Here is a 5,086-nt window from a genome sequence, read left to right on the forward strand (position 1 = left end):
CGGATAGAGGTCGGACGGTGTGTGTGGACGGCTTCCCGTGGTGCCGCCGCTATCAAGCCGGAGGGTTTGAGAAACGACATTCGCGGAAGGACCGGCGCGGCCGGCGGACGCTCGCACGCGCGGCGCCCGACACTCAGCCGCTCGCTCGGCCTCCGTGGATCGTGGCTAGGTGGGATGGATGCCAAACCGGGTCGTCTCGGTCTCGCCGCAGTACGGTCGCGCCGGGGCCTGCGGGGCGGCGCGGGGAGCGCACGCTCACGCGGCGGCCGGGGCGCTAGAGTGCGACCCGCAGTGGGTAGGAACCGTCCACCCGACGTCGGACGAGCCGAGGCCGATGGGGGCCCTACCAAGGCGGGTCATGAGTGCCAGTCGGTCAGTTGGGTGAGGGGGTACTCGGAGGCCCGCCGGGAGCAGACGGGCGACCGGGGATGGGGGGCGTACGCGGGCGGGCGCCGGGAGAAGACGGCCCGTCCGGGGTCGAATCTCGGCCTGTGTTTTCGGAGCCGGCCGGGCATCACGCTCCCTCCTTGGATGGACAACATTCGTAGTTGACACTTTGTGTCATTTTATCCGAGCGGGCGGGCGCCTCGAGAGGCGGACCGTCCGGGGCGACTCTCGGCCTGTGTTTTCGGAGCCGGCCGGGCCTCACGCTCCCTCCTTGGATGGACAACATTCGTAGTTGACACTTTGTGTCATTTTATCCGAGCGGGCGGGCGCCGCGAGGCGGACCGTCCGGGGCGACTCTCGGCCTGTGTTTTCGGAGCCGGCCGGGCATCACGCTCCCTCCTTGGATGGACAACATTCGTAGTTGACACTTTGTGTCATTTTATCCGAGCGGGCGGGCGCCTCGAGAGGCGGACCGTCCGGGGCGACTCTCGGCCTGTGTTTTCGGAGCCGGCCGGGCCTCACGCTCCCTCCTTGGATGGACAACATTCGTAGTTGACACTTTGTGTCATTTTATCCGAGCAGACGGGCGCCGCGAGGCGGACCGTCCGGGGCGACTCTCGGCCTGTGTTTTCGGAGCCGGCCGGGCATCACGCTCCCTCCTTGGATGGACAACATTCGTAGTTGACACTTTGTGTCATTTTATCCGAGCGGGCGGGCGCCTCGAGAGGCGGACCGTCCGGGGCGACTCTCGGCCTGTGTTTTCGGAGCCGGCCGGGCCTCACGCTCCCTCCTTGGATGGACAACATTCGTAGTTGACACTTTGTGTCATTTTATCCGAGCGGGCGGGCGCCGCGAGGCGGACCGTCCGGGGCGACTCTCGGCCTGTGTTTAAGGAGCCGGCCGGGCATCACGCTCCTTCCTTGGATGGACAACATTCGCAGTTGACACTTTGTGTCATTTTATCCGAGCAGACGGGCGCCGCGAGGCGGACCGTCCGGGGCGACTCTCGGCCTGTGTTTTCGGAGCCGGCCGGGCATCACGCTCCCTCCTTGGATGGACAACATTCGTAGTTGACACTTTGTGTCATTTTATCCGAGCAGACGGGCGCCGCGAGGCGGACCGTCCGGGGCGACTCTCGGCCTGTGTTTAAGGAGCCGGCCGGGCATCACGCTCCTTCCTTGGATGGACAACATTCGCAGTTGACACTTTGTGTCATTTTATCCGAGCAGACGGGCGCCGCGAGGCGGACCGTCCGGGGCGACTCTCGGCCTGTGTTTTCGGAGCCGGCCGGGCATCACGCTCCCTCCTTGGATGGACAACATTCGTAGTTGACACTTTGTGTCATTTTATCCGAGCAGACGGGCGCCGCGAGGCGGACCGTCCGGGGCGACTCTCGGCCTGTGTTTAAGGAGCCGGCCGGGCATCACGCTCCTTCCTTGGATGGACAACATTCGCAGTTGACACTTTGTGTCATTTTGTTCGGCCTGTGTTTAAGGAGGCGGCCGTCCTCCACTCGGTCCGTGTTTAAGGAGCGACACTCGCGCTCCGGTTCGGCCTGTATTTAGGGAGGCGGCCGTCCTCCGCTTGGTCTGTGTTAAGGGCGACACTCTGTCCATGTTTGAGGAGCCTGGCCCTGACGCTCCTCTCCGGCCTGTGTTTAAGGAGGCGGCCGTCCTCCCCTTGGTCCGTGTTAAGGGCGACACTCGGTCCATGTTTGAGGAGCCTGGCCCTGACGCTCCTCTCCGGCCTGTGTTTAAGGAGGCGGCCGTCCTCCCCTTGGTCCGTGTTAAGGGCGACACTCGGTCCATGTTTGAGGAGCCTGGCCCTGACGCTCCTCTCCGGCCTGTGTTTAAGGAGGCGGCCGTCCTCCCCTTGGTCTGTGTTAAGGGCGACACTCGGTCCATGTTTGAGGAGCCTGGCCCTGACGCTCCTCTCCGGCCTGTGTTTAAGGAGGCGGCCGTCCTCCCCTTGGTCCGTGTTAAGGGCGACACTCGGTCCATGTTTGAGGAGCCTGGCCCTGACGCTCCTCTCCGGCCTGTGTTTAAGGAGGCGGCCGTCCTCCCCTTGGTCCGTGTTAAGGGCGACACTCGGTCCATGTTTGAGGAGCCTGGCCCTGACGCTCCTCTCCGGCCTGTGTTTAAGGAGGCGGCCGTCCTCCCCTTGGTCTGTGTTAAGGGCGACACTCGGTCCATGTTTGAGGAGCCTGGCCCTGACGCTCCTCTCCGGCCTGTGTTTAAGGAGGCGGCCGTCCTCCCCTTGGTCTGTGTTAAGGGCGACACTCGGTCCATGTTTGAGGAGCCTGGCCCTGACGCTCCTCTCCGGCCTGTGTTTAAGGAGGCGGCCGTCCTCCCCTTGGTCTGTGTTAAGGGCGACACTCGGTCCATGTTTGAGGAGCCTGGCCCTGACGCTCCTCTCCGGCCTGTGTTTAAGGAGGCGGCCGTCCTCCACTTCCTTCCATGCACCACCACATTCGCAGTTGACACTTTGCCATTTTTTCAGAGAGGTGACACTTAGTCGTTTTTTCGAAAGTTGACACTTAGTCGTTTTTTCGAAAGTTGACACTTTGCCGTTTTTTCAGAGAGGTGACACTTAGCCGTTTTTTCGAAAGTTGACACTTAGCCGTTTTTTCGAAAGTTGACACTTAGCCGTTTTTTCGAAAGTTGACACTTAGTCACTTTTTCGCCACAGTGACACCTCCAGCGCGTGCCACGGCGCTTTTCAGGTCTTCTATCCGACCTTGTGCTGTCGAGGACGGCGTGTCCGACGCCGTGGGGAGACCAGCACCATCTCCTCCATATTCGTAAACGGGGTGCTTTGGAAAACGGGGGGAAAGTCGATGAGTACACTGACTACTGGGACCATTTCATTGTACTCTGGCGCACCTGAAGACCAAAAAAGGTACTGCACCTTAGCCCGGGTACCTCACCCCCTGGTACCTCGAGGAGAACTTAGAAAAATTTCGACAAATTTTTGGTGAGCTCCAGGGAGAGAGGCTGATTTTTCGCTTTTTGAGGCCGACCGCCGAACCGGCGCGGGGCGGACTCACAAGCCCCGCAGAGCCGTGGGCACTTAGTCGTTTTTTCAGAGAGGCGACACTTAGTCGTTTTTTCAGAGGCGACACTTAGTCGTTTTTTCGAAAGTTGACACTTAGCCGTTTTTTCGAAAGTCGACACTTAGCCGTTTTTTTGGAAAGTTGACACTTAGTCGTTTTTTCGAAAGTTGACACTTAGTCGTTTTTTCGCCACAATTGGCTCTGAGCTCCAGGGGGAGAGCCTGGTTTTGCCTTATTTCAGGCCGGCTGGGGAACCGGCGCGGGTCGGATGCACGAGCCCGGCAGAGCCGTGGGCACTTAGAAAATTTTCGCCGATTAAGCTGGGACCTCCAGGCGGAGACCGGCATTCCTCGTCCTCGGGGTTCGACCCAGGAACCGGCGCTGGGCAGACGCCGTAGCCACGCAGAGCCGTGGGCACTTAGAAAATATTCGCCAAGTTGGCTCTGAGCTCCAGGCGGAGAGGCTGGTTTTGCCTTATATCAGGCCGGCTGGGGAACCGGCGCGGGTCGGATGCACGAGCCCGCAGAGCCGTGGGCACTTTGCCATTTTCTCAGAGTCGACACTTAGTCGTTTTTTCAGAGAGGCGACACTCTGTCGTTTTTTCGAAAGTTGACACTTTGCCGTTTTTTCAGAGAGGCGACACTTAGCCGTTTTTTCAGAGATGTGACACTTAGCCGTTTTTTCAGAGATGTGACACTTAGCCGTTTTTTCAGAGATGTGACACTTTGCCGTTTTTTCGAAAGTTGACACTTAGCCGTTTTTTCGAAAGTCGACACTTAGCCGTTTTTTCAGAGATGTGACACTTTGCCGTTTTTTCGAAAGTTGACACTTAGCCGTTTTTTCGAAAGTTGACACTTAGTCGTTTTTTCACAGATGTGACACTTAGAAACTTTTTGCCAAGTTGGCTGTGAGCTCCAGGAGGAGACCGTTATTTTTCGTCATTCGAGGCCGACTGCGGAACCGGCGCTGGGCGGACGCCAAAGCTCGGCAGGGCCGTGGGCACTTAGAAACTTTTTGCCAAGTTGGCTGTGAGCTCCAGGAGGAGACCGTTATTTTTCGTCATTCGAGGCCGACTGCGGAACCGGCGCTGGGCGGACGCCAAAGCTCGGCAGGGCCGTGGGCACTTAGAAACTTTTTGCCAAGTTGGCTGTGAGCTCCAGGAGGAGACCGTCATTTTTCGTCATTCGAGGCCGACTGCGGCACCGGCGCTGAGCGGACGCCAAAGCTCGGCAGGGCCGTGGGCACTTAGAAACTTTTTGCCAAGTTGGCTGTGAGCTCCAGGAGGAGACCGTTATTTTTCGTCATTCGAGGCCGACTGCGGAACCGGCGCTGGGCGGACGCCAAAGCTCGGCAGGGCCGTGGGCACTTAGAAACTTTTTGCCAAGTTGGCTGTGAGCTCCAGGAGGAGACCGTCATTTTTCGTCATTCGAGGCCGACTGCGGAACCGGCGCTGGGCGGATGCCAAAGCTCGGCAGGGCCGTGGGCACTTAGAAACTTTTTGCCAAGTTGGCTGTGAGCTCCAGGAGGAGACCGTTATTTTTCGTCATTCGAGGCCGACTGCGGAACCGGCGCTGGGCGGACGCCAAAGCTCGGCAGGGCCGTGGGCACTTAGAAACTTTTTGCCAAGTTGGCTGTGAGCTCCAGGAG

This window comes from Syngnathus leptorhynchus, unplaced genomic scaffold (assembly GCF_054491065.1).
Source record: "Syngnathus leptorhynchus isolate UIUO unplaced genomic scaffold, UIUO_Slep HiC_scaffold_887, whole genome shotgun sequence".
Classification (NCBI taxonomy): domain Eukaryota; kingdom Metazoa; phylum Chordata; class Actinopteri; order Syngnathiformes; family Syngnathidae; genus Syngnathus; species Syngnathus leptorhynchus.